Source organism: Bubalus kerabau, chromosome 2, assembly GCF_029407905.1.
Source record: "Bubalus kerabau isolate K-KA32 ecotype Philippines breed swamp buffalo chromosome 2, PCC_UOA_SB_1v2, whole genome shotgun sequence".
Taxonomy (NCBI): domain Eukaryota; kingdom Metazoa; phylum Chordata; class Mammalia; order Artiodactyla; family Bovidae; genus Bubalus; species Bubalus kerabau.
In genome coordinates, this window is record NC_073625.1 from 200,798,923 (window position 1) to 200,821,182 (window position 22,260).

General features: G+C 37.3%; 1 protein-coding gene across 12 annotated transcripts in view; it reads right to left on the reverse strand.

Annotated features, from left to right (window-relative positions):
* The window catches only part of TBC1D5 (TBC1 domain family member 5), a 590,389-nt gene that overhangs the window by 394,921 nt on the left and 173,208 nt on the right, over positions 1-22,260 (reverse strand). For 3 of the 12 annotated variants that reach the window (XM_055570015.1, XM_055570011.1, XM_055570007.1), the window contains one exon: positions 19,764-19,832. The exons of the other annotated variants lie outside the window; for them this stretch is intronic. The gene's annotated coding sequence lies outside the window, so the exon portion shown is untranslated. The remainder of the gene's footprint in view (positions 1-19,763; positions 19,833-22,260) is intronic. 12 annotated transcript variants of the gene reach the window in all.

Below are 22,260 nucleotides of genomic sequence, written 5' to 3' on the forward strand. Positions count from 1 at the left end.
TCTTCAGGTATCTGAAGAAATGATACTTAAAGTGAGAGCTGAGCGACAAGAAGAAGCCCATCATGGATAGGAGTGCACTGAGTAGACACAGACAGCATAGGCGCCCACAGGCAGAGATAAGCTTGCACCACAATTCCAAAGTTCCTTGGGCTAGAGAAACAGCGTATCCTAACATTTAACATGGAATTTTACACTTTCCAGGATGTTCTTTTCACTATTATTATACTAGCCCCAAATCCTGCTTGGGAAATAGAAAATAAACTATTACCATATCAACTGAGGGACAAACACAAAACTGACTATATGGTACATGTTAACTCGTTACTGGACTAGCAGACTGAGCACAAATGTAACCTGTCACATTTGGGACAAAAGAGAGACAGAGAAGCAAGAAAGGACAGGGAAGGACGTCCTGCGTCCCTACCGCTATTTCAAGACATCTTCAAAGTCACTGTTAAAAAGGTTATCAATCTATACAAAAATCCCGAACTAAAGCCACACGAACAGGCCATTCCTTGTCTTTAAAAATGTTCTTTATGAAACTACAATGAGATTCTATTTTTCACTCATCAGATTGGCAAAACTCCTCAAGTCTGACAACACAGACCAGCAGTAACAGGGAAAGGCCAGCTCTGCCGCTGCACGCTGCTGGTGAGAGCAGAGACAGGCTCCACGCCAGCAGGGCAGCGTGGCAATGCTGAACGAAACCAGAAATGCACTTTCTCTTCACCCAGAAAATCCACATTGGAGATCGCTCCCACAAATACATTAGAACACATACATACACGCACATGCCCACAAGCTCCAAAAATCAAAAGCAAATTCCTAATTTTTATATAACGTCATCCAGCAATAAAATTAACCGGAGTTAATATGAAGCTATTTACAGGCTTTATTTAGCCAACACTGTGGTAATCACACATTTTCCATCAGAAACAGTAACTTGTTTACCAGTGCTTTGTAGAAATGCTCTGTAATTTTGGAACATACATCACATTAACAATTGTGAAATCCAAAAAAAATGTAAATTTCTAAACAGCTAGTCTTCTTACGGATTTCAGGTAAGGAATTTAGGATCTGTACAAGCTTATTCATTAGAATATTTTTTTAATTTATTTATTTTAATTGAAGGATAACTGCTTTACAGTATTGTGTTGGTTTTTACCAAATACCAACATGGATCAGCCACAGGTTTACCCATGTCCCCTCTCACGTGAACATCCCTCCCACCTCCATCATTACAATATTTTTAATTAAAGCAAAATACTGGAAACCACCCAAATGTTCAACAACAGGAGACCAGCTGATACAACCATGAACAACTACTCTTTCCTTACTTTGAATCCTATCGCTCAGCCTACTATGGTGAGTGCAGTATCTTCTGTTTGTAAGGCACATGCTATTTTTATAGACAACTTTCACCTCACATGTCTCTTAAAGTAAAGACACTTCAAATAAAACCCCCACTCTACAGGAGTGTAAGTATATCTGGTGAGAAAAGACTACACGAAGTAACCTAAGATTTAAATAACAACCCACAGTTATTATAAAGAGGTCAATACAAAAAGTCCTTTACCAAAGCCCATTGTTTACCATTTCACTAATCCATTCTTTTAAAAGGAACTCATCCAAAAACATCTTCAAAAAAAACAAAAACAAAAACAAAAACCATGGTTTATGTCAGCTCACAGAGGAGTAATTTAGGAAGCTTCACTCAGAGCTCCACAGGAAACCCATAACTAAGGCAATCGGTGAGGAAATGCTCATTGACCAGAGCTGGTGCTTGTCCTGAAGGACAGGGAGAAGGTTTTAAAAAAAAAAAAAAAAGTCCCAGGAACTTTTATCCAGGGAGCTTAGTTTGAACACATTCTGGACAAGAAGAACAAGAACGTGTGATATTCAGGAACATGTTCTAGAAAATTCACAAAGCCTGATGACAAATGAATACACAGGCTCTTTGCCCTCCCCCAGCACAGAGAAGTTTTCTGCTGTCTGGGTGCCAAGTAAAAGCTTTACACAAATGGGAGCCAAGCTAGATCCAAAAGTATGTATAACAAGGTGGATATTCGAAACACATCCACTTCCTCCATACAATCTTTCCATTCTAGGGTCACTGACCCTTCTCCTTATAAATACTACAGCTATTCGGCATTTGTCTTCATTTTAAATATTTAGCAGTGATGTTTTTCCTTACTAACACAGGTTGATAATGAATGTATAAGTTGAACTATATAAAATTATTGATATTTAAGCTTTTTACCTACCAAAAGAAGGAATGGTGTAAACTTCCTTTTCATTACCATCTTCTCTTCGTGTCTGGTCAGCACCCACCCCACTCAGGTCCTTCGAGCCTGCCTCCACGCCACCTCACACTCCACACGACAACACCCGTGAGCGCAAGCTGACCAGGACACACCTTCCTGCCTGCCCTTCTCTCCTGCCCCAAACGCTGATAAGGATGCAACGGATCACAACTGATGTTTTTACAGGAGAATCTTAAAACAGAGCTACTTTATCAAAAGGGCGACTCCTTTTCAAATTTTATAATTATTTTTATTAAATAACTACTTAGAAAAACTTTTCAAAAATGACTGTTACAGATTATAAAATTCCTTAACAGCAAGAATACTGGAGTGGGTAGCCTTTCCCTTCTCCAGGGGATCTTCCCAACCCAGGGATCTAACCCAGGTCTCCCGCATTGCAGGCAGACTCTTTACCAGCTGAGCCACAGGGGAAGCCCTAAGAGCAAGAAATGACCATTATTAACTGACCTTAGACCAATAATTTACATACAAAAGTGAGTTATACTCACTGACCATTTCTATTTTTTTCATAAGTATGAAAAGTAAGAATAGAAAAACCATAAACAAGCAGAAGGAACATATAAGACATGGGTAAACACATACTTAGGAAAAGTTAAAGCAAATAAAAGTTTAATTGCTTAACATGAATGAAAAGCATATTATATGTTGATAGGTGCTTAAATTACTAGTAAAACAACAAGTACTGATGCTAAGTATCCACTAGTGACAAAACTAGAAAAAGTGAGCGTAAAATCAAGAATTAATCACAAGAAAAATGAACAAATTTTCCATGAACAACTTTTAAAACAAGATAAATGTAAAACCAGTGGTTTAGGGAAAAGAACAGAGTGATGGCTACTTATCTCTCAGGGCTGCTTTGACACACAATGGCTTAAATGAATTAACATTCCCAGTAACATGCAATTATCAGTAGAATTAGAAGTTTGTGTGTCAATAACTGTATGTTCATATGTATATATATAAAGTAGAACTTTTATATAAAGTGTAACAAGGTGCACTGATACTAGCAAGCGTGAAAAGAAACATATTTTGCTTACTTTTCACTGCACTTTTCACTGGTAGTCACCTTCTGCTCTTTTCTTTTTTGGTATCTGAGCATAACTAACTGCCATAGAAAGTTAAAAACATTAGAAGGTAATATTTTACATAAAATAATTTGTCAGGCATAAATATTAGAAATTTAAGTAAAACAGGATATAGATATAGAGAAAGACACAGCCATATACCAAAATAAAACACAGTGATCCTAAACCCTTAAGGAAAGGTCAGTCCTGGCTTCCTGATTACCCAGCAAATGTTACAAAAATGTTACAAATTCTCATGATACAAATTCTTCTCTCTTGTGAATTAGAGTAACCCATTTACATGGTTATAACAGCTATTAAAAAGCAAAATTCAACTGAGTAAATTTTAAAGATCTTACTGGTTTTATTCAACAAATATGAGTTGGGCAACATCCCATTTAGCAGACAGAAAGTAATGCCAAGGAAGTGTACAAAAATGAGAGATTTTTATAGGCAGAAGAAAGCAGGAACAAGGAAGGAGGTTTATCAGGCAAATAAGAAGACTGGTTATGGCAAGATCATCCCAACTTGGCACTTCCCAGGTGGTGCCAGTAGTGGTAAGAATCTGCCTGCCAATGCCGGAGATGGAAGAGATGCGGGTTCAACCCCTGGAAGATACCTGCAACCCTTGAAGAAGGAAATGGGAACCCATTCCAGTATTCTTGCATGGAATATCCCATGGTCAGAGAGGCCTGGCATGCTACAGTCCATTGGGTCGCAAAAAAGCTGGGCATAACTGAGTACACACACACATTCTTCTTTAGGGGATAGCAAGGGTCTAGTGTTTAGTAGGTAAATCTTGATGGACTAGTTTAAGATTTCACTTCTGGGAGAGCCAAAACTGTATATAAGTTGTCTCAGTTTGGTTACATGGGGCTTAGCATAAATGACTCCATTTTGGGCCTGCTGTCTTGTTTTAACACAGCCAAATTCTTCTACCTATAAAAAATTATTACAAGATTAGACTTTTTTTCAAGAAACCTTAGTTTGCCAAAATTCTGTTTTAAAATACCTTAAATCAATGAACATGACTTCATCCATAAGGAAAGTCAACTATTAACAGTGAATCTTTAATAAAATTAAAATTATGTTCCTAAAACCTCAGAGGATTTGCTCTCAGAATGATTTTAACAATCAATTTATTTAAATTGCAGTTTGATTTCATGGAAAATAAGAAACTCTACAGAAAACACAAACTTAACAGATTGCACAATATAAAATTATCAACTACATTACAATTTAATATTAATAATAGCTAAGACTATCTGAATGAAATTGAGAAAAAGCAACATTAATAGCACACCATCAATATCAAATGGGCTTCTCCTTTTAAAGCTTTCAACGGTTATACACAGAAGACGAAAATATACTGCAAGGGGAATCGACTTCAAGGTGGTCAAAAATTAGTGGTCACAGATCAGATTAGATCAGATCAGTCGCTCAGTCATGTCCGACTCTTTGTGACCCCATGAATCGAAGCATGCAAGGCCTCCCTGTCCATCACCAACTCCCGGAGTACACTCAAATTTGTGTTCATTGAGTTGGTCATGCCATCCAGCCATCTCATCCTCTGTCGTCCCCTTCTCCTCCTGCCCCCATTCCCTCCCAGCATCAGAGTCTTTTCCATTGAGTCAACTCTTCACATGAGGTGGCCAAAGTACTGGGGTTCCAGCTTTATCATCATTCCTTCCACAGAAATCCCAGGGCTGATCTCCTTCAGAATGGACTGGTTGGATCTCCTTGCAGTCCAAGGGACTCTCAAGAGTCTTCTCCAACACCACGGTTCAAAAGCATCAATTCTTCTGCGCTCAGCCTTCTTCACAGTCCAACTCTCACATCCATACATGACCACAGGAAAAACCATAGCCTTGACTAGACGAACCTTTGTTGGCAAAGTAATGTCTCTGCTTTTCAATATGCTATCTAGGTTGGTCATAACTTTCCTTCCAAGGAGTAAACGTCTTTTAATTTCATGGCTGCAGTCACCATCTGCAGTGATTTTGGAGCCCCGAAAAATAAAATCTGACACTGTTTCCACTGTTTCCCCATCTATTTCCCATGAAGTGATGGGACCAGATGCCATGATCTTAGTTTTCTGAATGTTGAGCTTTAAGCCAACTTTTTCACTCTCCACTTCCACTTTCATCAAGAGGTTTTTTTAGTTCCTCTTCACTTTCTGCCATAAGAGTGGTGTCATCTGCATATCTGAGGTTATTGGTATTTCTCCCAGCAATCTTGATTCCAGCTTGTGTTTCTTCCAGTCCAGCGTTTCTCATGATGTACTCTGCATATAGGTTAAATAAACAGGGTGACAATATACAGCCTTGATGTACTCCTTTTCCTATTTGGAACCAGTCTGTTGTTCCATGTCCAGTTCTAACTGTTGCTTCCTGACCTGCATACAAATTTCTCAAGAGGCAGATCAGATGGTCTGGTATTCCCATCTCTTTCAGAATTTTCCACAATTTATTGTGATCCACACAGTCAAAGGCTTTGGCATAGTCAATAAAGGAGAAATAGATGCTTTTCTGGAACTCTCTTGCTTTTTGCATGATCCAGCGGATGTTGGCAATTTGATCTCTGGTTCCTCTGCCTTTTCTAAAACCAGCTTGAACATCAGGAAGTTCACGGTTCACATATTGCTGAAGCCTGCTTGGAGAATTTTGAGCATTACTTCACTAGCGTGTGAGGTGAGTGCAATTGTGCAGTAGTTTGAGCATTCTTTGGCATTGCCTTTCTTTGGGATTGGAATGTAAACTGACCTTTTCCAGTCCTGTGGCCACTGCTGAGTTTTCCAAATTTGCTGGCATATTGAGTGCAGCACTTTCACAGCATCATCTTTCAGGATTTGGAATAGCTCAACTGGAATTCTATCACCTCCACTAGCTTTGTTCGTAGTGATGCTTTCTAAGGCCCACTTGACTTCATATTCCAGGGTGTCTGGTTCTAGGTCAGTGATCACACCATCGTGATTATATGGGACGTGAAGATCTTTTTTGTACAGTTCTTCTGTGTATTCTTGCCATGTCTTCTTAATATCTTCTGCTTCTGTTAGTTCCATACCATTTCTGTCCTTTATCGAGCTCATCTTCGCATGAAATGTCCCTTTGGTATCCCTGATTTTCTTGAAGAGATCCCTAGTCTTTCCCATTCTATTGTTTTCCTCTATTTCTTTGCACTGATCACTGAAGAAGGCTTTCTTATCTCTTCTTGCTATTCTTTGGAACTGTGCATTCAGATGTTTATATCTTTCCTTTTCTCCTTTGCTTTTCGCTTCTCTTCTTTTCACAGCTATTTGTAAGGCCTCCCCAGACAGCCATTTTGCTTTTTTGCATTTCTTTTCCATGGGGATGGTCTTGATCCCTGTCTCCTGTACAATGTCATGAACCTCATTCCATAGTACATCAGGCACTCTATCTATCAGATCTAGGCCCTTATATCTATTTCTCACTTCCACTGTATAATCATAAGGGATTTGATTTAGGTCATACCTGAATGGTCTAGTGGTTTTCCCTACTTTCTTCAATTTAAGTCTGAATTTGGCAATAAGGAGGTCATGGTCTGAGCCACAGTCAGCTCCTGGTCTTGTTTTTGCTGACTGTATAGAGCTTCTCCATCTTTGGCTGCAAAGAATATAATCAATCTGATTTCGGTGTTGACCATCTGGTGATGTCCATGTATAGAGTCTTCTCTTGTGTTGTTGGAAGAGGGTATTTGCCATCATTCTGTATTCCAAGGCCAAATTTGCCTGTTCCTCCAGGTGTTTCTTGACTTCCTACTTTTGCATTCCAGTCCCCTATAATGAAAAGGACATCTTTTTGGGGCATTTAAAAGGTCTAGTAGGTCTTCATAGAACTGTTCAACTTCAGCTTCTTCAGCATTACTGGTTGGGGCATAGACTTGGATTACTGTGATATTGAATGGTTTGCCTTGTAAACGAACAGAGATCATTCTGTCGTTTTTGAGATTGCAAGGTTGAATTCATGTAGTTATATTTGGGGATTTTTTACACAGTCCTATAATAAATTATTGGTTATGAACACCAGACCAAAGGTAAATGAGGAGCATAAGAAGAAAGGGTGCATTTCCCTGCTATGGGTTAGCAAACTGACTCTGCAAAGGGCCACAAAGGTGTAATTTTACGTGTTGTGGACCAGTCTCTTTCCTAACTTACTCAATTTTGCTATAAATAATGAGCATGGCTATACTTCAGTAAAGCTCTATTTACACGCACTGAAAACTAAATTTCAAATAAATGTTCATGTGCCACAAAATATACTTATCTTTTTTTTTTTCATTAAAAATATAAAAACCTTTCTTGGTTTGTGTGCTGTACAAAAATGGATGGCACACAAGACATGGCCATGAGCCAGACCTATGTCAACCCTGTTCTCAGTCGCATGCAGAATCACACTGTCTCTTAATCACATTGTTGAAAAAGAAACTAGAACCTTTCCTAGACCATTTGAAGAATACACTAAATAATCTGATTTAATATTTCAATATAAAATACTGAAATCACTAGCAAAATAAAAATAAAGGTTGTTTACAAATGCCAGCGGAACATTTGGAAATTCCCATAAGGAAGGAATGAAAGTCGCTCAGTCATGTCTGACTCTTTGCAACTCCATGGATTATACAGTCTGTGGGATTCTCCAGGCCAGAATACTGGAGTGGGTAGCCTTTCCCTTCCCAGGGGATCTTCCCAACCCAGGCATCAAACCCAGGTCTCCCGCATTGCTGGCGGATTCTTTACCAGCTGAGCCACAAGGGAAGCCTGAAAATGAAATGCTTGTCTGCTGAAACCCAGGAAGGAGAGACAAAGGTAATCTTAATACATTGCAGAAATGTAGAGCCCGCATATCCTGACCACGAAACAAATCTAGAATTTTCTAATGTCAAAAAATACTTGTTAGATTACCAGAAATTGAAATAAAATTCACTTCTCAATGGGTTACATACAGAAAACATTACATAACAAACGAAATAATGAGTGAACACATTAGGCTTTCCACATCAGTGCTGCCAAAGTTAAAGCAACAGAGAGGTGTTACCCGCCTCCTGATGAAAGAACCCAATCACACCTACAATCTTGCCTAAGAAATTAAGCCTAAATCCAGTCAAGCTCTGGTGGTATCTGCCAACCTGAAGAAAATACAGAACAGAATGTTTACTTGGACCATGAGAACTCTATGGGTCAAAGAGCCCAGATTCTTCAGAAGATCATTTGTACAGAAAAGAAAGTACTGGAGGAACTACAGGCTAAGAAAGACTTAAAGGCAAAGACAGTTTTTTAAAAAAATAGGCAACACCAAACTGTTGTGCCTGGAGAGGAATATGTAGGTGAAAATTAAATAACTTATTATTCTGAAAGTCAGAAAAGTGGCTAATTTGGGAGAGAAAAGGATGCTTAAAACACACGGAAGGGCTTCTGCAGGAGTTGGCAAAGATCCCCTTCTTGACCTGGGTGATCACTACAACCATGTTTCTCCTATAATAACTCGCTTATATATACATTTCTTTCTATAGTTTTCTTCAGCAGGATTCCATTTTACAATGGAAAGGTTAAGAACAAATTAATTAAAGCAAAAAAAAAAAAAATCCTTAACTTTTTTCTTAGAAAGAGCAAAGAGGACATAATAACATATCCAAATAGGACTTTTTTAAATTACAGGGGTTAAAAGGAGTACTACCTACAACTTTGTGCCCCAAAATGTGAAGATCCAAACAAAATTAAAAAGAACAATGATGAAATGGAGAGTTTTCTAAATCCACACTCTGAACTGTGCTATAAAGAAACTGAAGACAACTCAAAATTTTAGAAGATAATTAGAAATGTAGTAAAGGATTTTCCTTTAATATCACAACATCCCTCATTCCCAACCAAAGGCACTATGGGTAAATTTTAAGAACCCTTCAAGTTCTTTCAAATCCTAAAAGATGATGCTGTGAAAGTGTTGCATTCAATATGCCAGCGGATTTGGAAAACCCAGCAGTGGTCACAGGAATGGAAAGGGTCAGTTTTCATTCCAATCGCAAAGAAAGGCGATGCCAAAGAATGTTCAAGCTACCACACAATTGCACTCATCTCACACGCTATCTGGAGAAGGAAATGGCACCCACTCCAGTACTCTTGCCTAGAAAATTCCATGGACGGAGGAGTCTCATGGGCTGCAGTCCATGGGGTCGCGAAGAGTTGGACACAACTGAGCGACTTCACTTTCACTTTTCACTTTCATGCATTGGAGAAGGAAATGGCAACCCACTCTGGTGAGCCTGGTGGGCTGCCGTCTCTGGGGTTGCACAGAGTCACACATGACTGAAGCAACTTAGTAGCAGCAGCAGCACACACTATCAAAGTAATGCTCAAAATTCTCCAAGCCAGGCTTCAACAGTAAGTGAACTATGAACTTCCAGATGTTCAAGCTGTATTTAGAAAAGACAGACGAACCAGAGATCAAATCGCCAACATCTGCTGGATCATAGAAAAAGCAAGAGAATTCCAGTAAAATATCTACTTCTGCTTCATTGACTATGCTACAAGCCTTTGACTGTGTGGATCACAGCAAACTGTGGAAAATTCTGAAAGAGATGGGAATACCAGACCTCCTGAGAAATTTGTATGCAGGTCAAGAAGCAACAGTTAGAACTGGACATGGAACAACAGACTGGTTCCAAATTGGGAAAGGAGTATGTCAAGGCTGTATATTGTCACCTTTCTTATTTAACTTATATGGCAGAGTACATCAGGCAAAATGCTGGACTTTAAAGCACAAGCTGGAATCAAGATTGCTGGGAGAAATATCAATAACCTCAGATATGCATACAACACCATCCTTATGGCAGAAAGCAAAGAGGAACTAAAGAGCCTCTTGATGAAAGTGAAAGAGGAGAGTGGGAAAGCTGGCTTAAAACTCAACATTCAAAAAACTAAGACCACATTCTCTAAAGCAATTATTCTTCAATTAAAAAATGAACATTTTGATATTTGGCAAAACTAATACAGTTATGTAAAGTTTAAAAATAAAATAAAATTTAAAAAAATGAATAAATTAAAAAAAAAAAAACTAAGTTTATGGCATCTGGTTCCATCACTTCATGGCAAATAGATGGGGAAACAGTGGAAACAGTGGCTGACTTTATTTTCTTAGGCTCCAAAATCACTGCAGGTGGGGACTGCAACTATAAAATTAGGAGATGCTTGCTTCTTGGATAAAAAGCTATTACCAACCTGGACAGCATATTAAAAAGCAGATACATTACTTTACAGACAAACGTTTGTCTAGGTAAAAGCTATGGTTTTTCCAGTAGTCATATACAGATGTGATAGTTGGACCCATAAAAAAAGCTGAGTGCCAAAGAATTAATGCTTTTGAATTGTGGTGTTGGAGAAGACTCTTTAGAGTCCCTTGGACTACAAGGAGATCCAACCAGTCCATTCTAAAGGATATCAGTCCTGAGTATTCATTGGAAGGACTGATGCTAAAGCTGAAGCTGCAATACTTTGGCCACCTGATGTGAAGAACTGACTCACTGGAAAAGATCCTGATGCTGAGAAAGATTGAAGGAGGGAGGAGAAGGGGATGACAGAGGATGAGATGGTTGGATGGCATCACCGACTCCATGGACATGAGTTTGAGGAAGGTCCGGGAGATGGTGATGGACAGGGAGGCCTGGCATGCTGCAGTCCATAGTATTGCAAACAGCAGGACATGACTAAACTGAACTGAAAGTAGTTAATAATTCCTACTATAAATAACCTGTAAGAAAGGGAAATGTCCCAAGTGATTTTATGTTAGCATGACTTTGTAACACCAAAACGTGACAAAGAGAGCACAAGAATAAATGAACTCACAATATATCGTGACCAAGATGGGTTCTTTCCAGAAATGCAAGGGCAATTTAATATTATGTAATCAGTTAATAGATTTTCTAAGTAAGCTAAAGAAGAAAAGATCATAATATCACTTCATTAAATGTAGCAAACCTTTGATAAAATTTAATACTCATTCCTAATTAAAAAATAACCTAAGGAAAAAAAAACCAACACCTTCCATTCCTTAATAGAGCATCTGTTAGGGTGGAAAAGAAACACAAATAGCAGATATAATGGTAAAACATAAATACATTTCTCTTAATAGATAGTGAAGATATTGGCTATTTTGTTAAACATTGTTAAGGAGATTTTAGCTACCCCAATAGGTCAAATAAACAAAACAAGAAGTATAAAATTTAAAAGGAAGAAAAAAATTATAATTTACAACTGTCATTTATCTGCAAAAACATAAGTTAAAAATGTTTTTAATTTATAAAATGCTTAAAACTACAAACTTAAAAAATATATCCAAAACTGCTTGAAATTCAGTAAGTATTAAAGTGAGATGCCAGGGACTATACTGAACACTAGATGAACCACAAAGAAAAGAAAGGAAATACCCCAGTCCAACAGCAGCAGCAACTTTCACGCATGTGGAAAACACTGATGGAGGAAGTGTGTGACCTGTTTGACTAAATCAAGATGCACAGCATGTTCCTGGATGAGAAGACTTGTTACTGGGAAGATATATATTCTCCTCAAAGTAATCGGTACCTCTAATGCAGTTCTAATAGATATTCCAAAGGGACTGTGAAGGCAGAAAGTGGCGGACTTAACAAACGTACTGAAGCCCTAAATTGCCTGAGCACTCCTAGGATTTATTTAAGCAGTGTACAATGAAGGAAATAGCTTTGCAAGATGGAAAAGCCACAATAGATCTGTAGTTATTTAAAAGTGGAAGGTCTGTATAAGGAGAAATAAACAGATTAACAGATCAAAATTAATTCCAAAAGAGATCCATAACTATATCAAACTTCAGAATATGACCCAGGGGCATCTGTTGATGGATACATATGATAATTAAGAGTTTTCTGGTTGCACAACTGCAAAGAAAGATATTACTTACTGAATCTACGAAAACTAGAAGACCAAATGAAGCAAGAACAGGATAAATTTAATTGTAGATCTGCTGAATCTGAAGAACTACCATGAAAGCTTAAGTACAGAAATATCACGTACACAGTGAACGTACACAGTGAGCTAAGTGGGCCTGGAGGCCAACAGTGCTCTCAGCTGGAGCTGTCAGCTCAAGAGTCACATGGAGTTTCTTCCTGAAGTCCTGGACAGACAGTACCATCAAGAGGAATGTGTAGTGATGGAGAAAAGCACTGGATCTTGAGAAATGCAAACACTTAAAAACCAGGCAGAGGAAAAGAAGCTCAAAGAGATACGGTAATCAATCAAGAAACAACCAGGAATGTGCCGTGTCACGGAAGGAAGAGCAAAACAAATTTCAAAATGGAGAAAAGTCCAACCTGAAGTACTGAAAATGTCTGCTGCAATGATCAAAGAACATTCTGCAGTCTAAGAAGAATTCCAATGAAGAACCTATATTTCAAAAGCACCTTTAAAGGGCTTAGGTAGATAAAATTTTTAAAAGAAAAAAAGAGGAGAAAGACAGAAAGGTATTAAAAATGGAAGGAGGGTAATCCAGAAGAACATACCAACAAGAAAAAATGGCCATCTCTGGGGAAAGAATTATTAGTTTTAAACTGTACACACTCCCATATTGCTTAACTACAATATCCTTACCAAAAACATGGAGTGCTTACATGTCAGCAAAAACTAAAAATCATTTATTTTGGGGGGGAGGGGGTGGGAAAAAATGAATAAAACGGACCTCCCAGACATTTTATCAAAAAAAAAATAGAAGTTATTTAAAAGTCAAAAAAAATTCACAAGGGCCCACATAGATCCATAGCATTCTAATTCTTATTACAGCCACATCCTATGACATGAAATGCTTTTATTCATTCCTTCAGCCAGAGTTTATTATGACCCCTCACTGTGCTAAAAACACTAGAGGCAAAAATATAATTCAGATACTGCCCTTAAGCCACAGGAGGTGACAGTAAAGAACACAGAAATGTAAACAAATATTTTAATTCCACATGACAAGAGTATAAGTAAAGTGCCAAGAAGGGAGTAAATTAAGGTATCTGACAGAAGAAAGACAATTTGAACTGAATCTTGAAGCAACATTAGGTAGGAGTTCCAGTCAAGGTCATCTTGTTCAAAAGAAACAGAAAAGCAAGAGCAGAGCAGCGTAAAGCGGTGTTGGAGAAGCCTGAGCACTTCTCACACACGTCCAGTCTTCACCCACCCGCTCTCCTCGCCAGGCTTCTCGGCTCGCTGGGGGTGCCCCGCCATCAGTGACGAGCACCTCATCAAATCTGCATCTCTGTCTGAAGCACTCAGCACAGGAAAATGCTCTTTTTTTTAAACTCTGTACTTTAAAAAAAAATTAGCGTCCATACAGTTAATTCATGAGTTCTTAACTCTTAAACACCCTTCTTACACATTGTTTTAACTTTGAATCTATCACACTGCATAGTGATACCCTACTATTGATTGAAAAAAAAAAAAGAAAATAAAGAGTCCAAAAATCCAATGAGGTTTAAATCAGTATCAAGGAATAAGACTGATTTACCAACAGCCACATTTTGCTAGTATTCATATACTGCTATTTTAAAGAAAGAAAGAAAGAATCTTAGTAATGCCAGAAAAATAATCAGTATTGCCATTTTCTTTGGAAAAGTTATATATGTACATGGTTGGTGACTGAAATAAAGGTCTTCCCAAGGGATAAAGTGGTAGCCAAGGGTTGGAGGAAAATAAAAAAACCCAAAAGAAAATCTCTTTGCTAAAATAAAATACCATTTCTGTTTTCACATTCTATTTCTGTTAAAAATCACCAATCATTTATTTATTCATTCATTCATTATTTCTCCAGATAAAACAAAATATATCTTTTGTATATTTCATATGCTTTAGAAACAAAGAAATCAAGTTATCATCTCATTCCTTTATAAAAGATAACTGTCTTTTCTTTCATTTAAAATTAATTAGCAATTAATTTAATTTCACTTATACATTTCAATTTAGTTTTCTATTTTGTGTGGAAGTATGCCCATGTTACATCTGATAAATTTTGCTAAAAAATATATAATACCACAGTTTCACAAGGAATAGAAATGCTAAAATTCAAACTTTCAAACTACAGCTATATGTATTCTAAATAATAATTTTCTCCTTTGATATTCTCTTTAATTACTATAAATGTAACACAGCATCTTTCCTATATTGTAACATTATAGCACAAAATCTGAGATTAGTATTTAAGCACTCAACATTCTAGGGGGAAAAGCCCATGACACTAAAGCCTCATTACAGTGATCATTCCAGTTACATGGCCATTTCATACAATTAAAGAGTCCTGTATCACAGATCTGTAACAGTCTACAGTTACATGTGGAATCGTACACTCGACATTAAAACACCACCCCATCATGACGAATTAGTTATGACACCAAAAGACATTTCTAACAATTGACAGGGTTTAAGTGGAGACAAACCAAGATATAAAAATGAAATAAAACAAACCCAAACAATGCTGCTTTCTGAAGGTAACATGGGTAACAGAAGGCCATCCTGTTGAAGATCTGATACATATCAGGAGGCCCCTCCAGAGTGAATACTGAAGGCAGAAGTGGGGCTGGGCCTATCACTTAACTTCCGCTGTAAAACACTGACCAAGGTTTATGGCCTTAGAACCTGAAGAAATGGCAATCAAATGTATTTTTAAGTTAATGATATTAAGGACTAGAATAAATTTCAAACAGACTATATAAGATTAAAAAATTAAAATTTTAACCCTCTCTTCCTTCTCCCCTTGTCCCTCTCCACTCTGGGTTTTTTTGTCTCTCTCTATACATGTTTGCATATGTGCATTTGTATAAGTAATTCATTTTAGGAAGCTGAATCACTAACACAAAAATTAATAAAATCTTCTATAAGCAGACTTAGAAGGCCATTCTATTTAGTTGACATTAACTTTTTGAATATGGAAATCTGGCAAATCAACTTCACTAGGCACCAGAGTCTGCTCTTAGATATTTTGGTAAACAAAAAATCTTGTCTTCTGTTAAAAATTCAATAGGCAGAGAAGGAATATCTTTGAAATAAATAATTGAATCATCACCCTATTATTTCTCAGAACTTAAACCATTATCATATATACAAACATTTCCTACATTGACAATTTTACCAATAAATAAAATTGATTCCCTGATGCTATCTTAGCAAAATGCACCAAACCTCATACCAATTAAAGAACTGACAATACATACTCCTTAAAAAGAAAGAATCCTGAAATAATCCACTTTGTTTCTAAACAGACATCACTGTCTCAGACTTAATCTTCAACATTTCTACAAAAGAATAACTATCAAAATTAGTGAAATGTTGCACAGTTCTTATTTGGGAGAATACCCTGACTAAAGCAGACCACTCACTAATAAAGTGCAACTTAATAAATCATGTGGAATCTTATTTTGTTCAAACCCTTACTAACTCCTAGCACCATCTGTTACCATCAAAACTATATGACAAGATATGATATATAATTAATAGGTAAACAACAATCTAATTAAAATGGACAAATACTCCATGTTCCTGCCATTTGGGAGCTCTAATTACAGACTAAATTTTAAGCTTGAATTAAATATTTAAGCTGGAAAATTAACTTTCCTTCTCGAGCCTTGAATACATTAATACAGATATGTGAAGCGACTTCCTGATGGGAACTTAAACATGTAATTTAGTTTCATCAAAGCAGTTACTAATTGTTAAGCAGCAGTACCTTACCATATGTACACAATAGCTATTCAGAGCTGGAAAGGTGCTTCCAAAGCACCCCTCTGCAACCCTTTCCTGACATAAATATAAAATGTATATACAGCACAGCAGTAAATACACACACTGAAAATAAATTACTTCGAGTCTTCAGCTTTCAATGCTTCTCAAAGACAATTAGAAATTGGTCTAAATAAACAAAATATACCTATATTTGACAAGGCAAAAACCACACAAAAGTAAAAAAGGCCAGAAGGACAAAAAGGATCCAGGTATAAAATTCTAGGATAACACAAAATTAATTAAAGACCCTGACCTACTGAATCAAAATAACGAGTTAAGACAGGATACTAATTCTTTTCTTCCTATCTGTTCCCTTCACAGAATACAGAAGACTTCGGTAATAATGTTCGAGGGAGCATTTAGAAAGATGACCACTTAAAGGTGAACTGTTTTTTACATGTTTCACTAATTTTTAATGCATGAAGAAAAGATTCAGAAAAATGACCTTAATAAGCACTTGTTTAAGAAAATAAATTCTATAAGAATATAAGAAATATACTAAATTGCCATTTTATACTGAGCAAACAGAGAAAATGACAAATCCCTAAAAAGGATATATATCACTCTTTTTAAAAATAAGTTATTCTAATTCTTCATAAACATAAAAAATGGCAGGTCAAATATATTAACACAGGTTGGTTATGAAAAGAGAACACTGTCATTAAATATGTCTTTGTTAAGCATTAAATAGCAGTTAACTTCTAGGTTATATTAAAATTACTTTATTTTTATAATTACACAGAAACAGTAATATAATGCACTGCTTAACATTCAAGGCCAACGAAAAGTATGTAACACCTGCTTACATTAAATTTCCTACACTTGAAATTTTCACCAGAATTTAAGTGATTTAAAATTTAATCATAAAAAGATCTGCATTTAAGAATAAAAGAGCTTCCTCTTCTACTTTGACACTGCGTGCTTAGTCTCTAAGTCAGGTCTGACTCTGCAACCCCAAGGACTACAGCCCATGAGGCTTCTCTGTCCATGGATTTTCCAAGCAAGAATACTGGAGTGGGTTGCCATTTCATCCTCCAGCGGATCTTCTCAACCCAGGGATTGAACCCGTGTCTCCTGCATTGGCAGGTGGATTCTTTACCACCGGGAAGCCCACTTTGACAACAGGAAATATATTTACTATTTTATAACTCATCACTCTTATTCTAGGGTCTGCTCAAGAATAAGTTTGCCTGTTTTTGTCTACCAATATTTCCTTATATATATCCTTTCCAAAAGTTGTCAATACTGTACTAGTGCTGAAATTTTTACTCGTGTGAATTACAGAACATTTGAACCCTAGAGTATATTAGTGATGCATAACTATGTGAATATGAAGATACTTTTTTAATTTCAAAAAATAAACAGATTTGTTATAAAGATGTAATGTACAGCATGGAGAGATATTCAATATTTTACAATACTTTTGTATGGAGTATAATCTATAATTCAATTACTATGTTGTCTACTTGAAACTAACATAACATTGTAAATCAACTATACTTCAATAATTAATAAAATAGTGTATACATACATGTTTTAAAGAACAAAGTTTCTATAAATTTTATACATGGAAAAAAAAATCAAATATCTGCTCTAAAAACAGGTAAGTGAATATATTCTCAGTATCTGACAAAACACACAAACTAAATCCACAGATGAACACGCATTTAAAGATGCTTTGTCATTTCCCTCAAGTTTCATAATGATCTGCAGCCACAGACTTGCAAACACACACAGAAAGAAAAGCAGAGCACTCTTTGAACAATCCTCTGAAGTAAGTATTTATTTCCACATTATCCTGTATCACACAAAGATCAGCAAATGAAGGACAGTCAGTCAGTATTACTGAGAGAGAAAAACTTTCCTAAAAATTGATTTGATGGATATACAAAACATAGCATGGTTCTTGTCTAATACTAAATCAGTCAACTGGAAGAAAACAGAAGTTATTCCATAATGCAGGCTAGAAAAGTCTATTCAATTTTATTTAAGATCTGTATGCTGTAAAAGTACATGCCATGGAATTTACTGATGACAACTATATAGATATGAAATTCATGACATATTGATTCAACATATTGAACTGGTTTTTAAAACCAATTTATATAAATGATTATAATAGTCTATATTATGTTTAGCCTTTGAGGCATATGGTAGTAAATTTGAATTCAATTTTAAATAAATTTACATAAATATAAAAAGTTCAGTAATTTTTATCCACCCTGCATATGAAACAGAATAAGTTAAAAAAAAGAGACTGTACTTCATAAATGCACTTGAGGCCAAAGTTCAAACAGGCCAGAACCCTAAGTTTATTTCTTACAAAGAAATCAAAAAATGACTGACTTTTATAAGACAAAAAAAGAAAAAGAAAGTCATCAATGGGAAAGGTACTACTGAATACTAAGTAGTAAATATTTATCTCAATATGCATAAAAATATATATTTAGCAGTAAAAAATGATTTACATTTACTACATATTCTTACTATATATTCTACATAAAAATTAACATAATTCAAAAAACTTCACACTGATGTATGGTATACATATATTTAGATGGAACTACTACTTAAGATAGGAATACAGTAAATCCCTTTTAAAGAACTTAGGCAATTTACAAAATAGAAGTATTTTTAAAGGCCATCAAGTTTTCCTTGATAAGTACTACAAAGTCAGAAATTCTATCCTTTGCATAAAGATGGTTCTAAGATCCCATCAGTAGATCAGAGCTCAGGCTCTGATTAACTTGGAGACTGAGTCAGGAAACATCCAGGCTCTGGAACATGGGGCACAGAGAGTGTGTGTGAAATTGAGCAGTCTTGATAATCAACATTTGCACCTTGACCTCTCATCTCATCCCTGTTGCATCAAATAATTAAATGTCCATACGTGCAGAAATTCTAAACACATTAACCCAAAACCAAGAGGACATCTAAATTTGGAGTTTATTAGTCTAGTACCATCAGAGGCATTTCCAAATGACTATCATTTGCCAGTTGCTTGAGAGGAAACTGCAGAGCAGACATGAGTCAAGTTTCTCAAAGCAGCACTGTTATGTGAGACTCCTCCCCCCATCCTGTCTCAGGCCGCTTGACTAGAACTCTGATCGCTAAGGCCAAACAATGTTCTGTTTATGACACTTTTCCTCCAACATTTTCTTCTGAAAATTTTTGAAATTCAGAAAAGTCTGCAAGAATGTTACAGTCAACATTCATACACTCACCACCTAGATTCTAATAACATTAATGTTTTACTTTAGTGGTTTTATAATTTACTTATCAAGCCATCAGATCATCACTTTCTTAAGCATTTCAAAGTTGCAGATGCTATGATACTACTTTTTCAACATCTTATACAAATACTTCCAAATATACAGAAAAGGTGAACACCCACCTAGAATCTTCAGTTCATTTTAGTATATTTGCTTTAGCACAACGTCCATTTATCTGCCCATCATTCTGTCAATTCATCATACTGCAGTATTTTAATTACCTCAATTACTGGTTGCCACTCTTGATTCCCTTCTGCAGAAGAGCAGCTACTGAAAAGTGGTTTGTATGTATTCAAAACTGTTATCTTACCTTCACTTCTTTCAGTTCAAGAAATGTTTAGCTATACGTGCTTTGAACGTTTTCTCACTTCTCAATTTCCTATGGAGTATAAAGACACAAACCCTTTAGGAGAGAACTCATTTTTTCTCTTTTGCAAAAAAAAAAAAAAAAAAAAAGACATTGAAATATTTTCTAAGGTTACTAGATAGAATGAAAAAACTCACAGAAAACCAAGTTCTTCGGGGAAAATAAACTGTGAGCTTTAGTTAAGACACTTGACAAGTGGTTTTGAAACTTTGCAGAAAAGACTACTAAAGCTAAGTATTTATGATTCTTTTATACTTATGCATGGTGTGTGATTCCATGATGCATACATTCTACAATGTGATTACATGATGTATAACTGTCATTTTTTTTTGTTGGTTAAAATTTCACTCTCAATTCACATGATGGAATTTATGTATATTTTATGTGTATTTCCTGAAGTTTGGCTATTCATCTAAATGAATACACCATTTTATCTCCACAATTCTATCCTGAAGCTCCCTTAGTCCCTCAATCAGAGCAAGTGCTTTCAAACTCACCGAAAGTGAGTCCTTTGACTTCAACCCCCTCTGCCCTTTCCAGTGTCCCTTCCTCCCCTATCAGATGGAACTAGACTATCTGAGGTCTTCCAAGTACTGCGTCCTCTCTCGCCCCGCGTCTATCAGCTGTGTCTTTCCTGAAAAGCCTCTGACACTAGCTCAGGCTCAGCCACCTTCTGATTCCCCGCTCCAAGTGCTGAAAGCAGAGGACACAATGAACCAACAGGAAGTCCCTCCACCCCTTGGCCAACTGAGACACAGCGGCCGTCAGGAGGGGCACCCTGAGAGAACCTACTGGAAGGGGCACCTCCCACGGTCCCGCCGGCTCCAGCAGGATGCTCGCCCCCGCAGAGAGAGGGCCCACTGCTGCAGAGCGCCGGGCACCCACCACGGTCAGGCAGTGCGGCTCTCCCCCCACCTGCCGCCCTCACCCCCAGGCGGGCTGGGACCTCCCCAAAGGGCGCTGGTATCTGACTCTCCCCCGGCCTGCCTTCCCTCCTCTTCTCTCATCACAGACGTCACATGTGCACTGTGGTCTGAAGCTTTCCCACCTCACTCCTGACCCCTCTCCCCCTTACCTCCCAAAGTCTCCCTCCACCCCAGTACATGTCTTAAAACTTCCATATCCATCTCAGCATCTGCTTCTCGGAGGACCTGAATTGTCACATGCACTACTTTACTATTTCTATTATCAGTTAAAAAAACTCACCCTCCTCCTATAAAAATGAACCAGCCCCTCCACTAGTCTTGGCCCCAGACCTGTTCCATCTTTTCAGACTTTAATCAACAGTATGCCCAAACAGAGGTCATCTTCTTCCCCTTCAAAATGTTCCTCTTGGGCTCATCATCTATGGAAAGACACCACCAAGATACACCCAAGTACCTGTATTTTCGTCTTGACCCTCTCACCTCAGACCGGTTAAATCCCAGACAATTCTACCTCCTATATTAGCCCCTTCTTCTCACCCACTCCCCACTCTGATTTACTCCTGACTCCCTTACTGCTGTCTCAAATCTTCCCTGAAAAACTGCAACTGTCTCCTAACTAGTAGTCTGACTCTTGAGTTCTCCCTCCAATCACTCACATGCTTAAATGTCACTTAAGGGCTCTTTCTAAAATTCAAATCTGACCACACCACTCTCTGGCTTAAATTCCTTCAGTAAGTCACAATGCCTAACACTGCAATCGGAGGTTCTTTCTACCCCATCTGTCTTCCCTGCTCTTTTCTTTTTCCCTCCAAGATAGAAAGCCCATATTCTTAATGTACAATCCACGAGACTCTTCAAAACACTAGACTTTATATCTACAATCTCAGGTGTAATTCCAACACGCGAACCTGAACTATGTGTAGTTCCCCAAATACAGCTTAGCTTTGCAATCACCCCGGGCCACCACAGGCAACACCTCCCTCCTCCTGAAGCGTGTATCTTCACACACCTCACCCAAGTCTGCACCTTCTCTGGAAGCCTCCGTGGAGCCAGCCCACAGTCCCACCTCCAAGCTGCTTTAAGTACTTTTTTCCTGCAGTCTACAATCTCCCATCCGTGACTCTATCATCTCATTCATCTCACTACATGTTAATTTTTTTTAGTGCCACTCCCTTCTATAAACTGCCAGTCCTAGAAGAAGAATCATATTTTAACTTGTTGATCCTAGAATACTGTTTGCAGTAATAAGTACATAAGCAAAAGTTTTTCTGGACAGAAATCTTTTCAAAAAAGGAAGAAAGAAAAGATTCTTAGTACCTCAATAAATCTGTGAATTATTTTACAAAAGAAATGTAATTCACACTTGCTGGTTTTCATCTTCCCTCCTGTGATGGTTAATTTTATATGTCAACATGACTGGGCTAAGGGATGCCAAGGCAGCTAGCAAGACATCACTCCGAGTGTGTCTGTGTGATTAGTTTCTCTGTGAAAGATCAGCATCTGAACTGGACTGA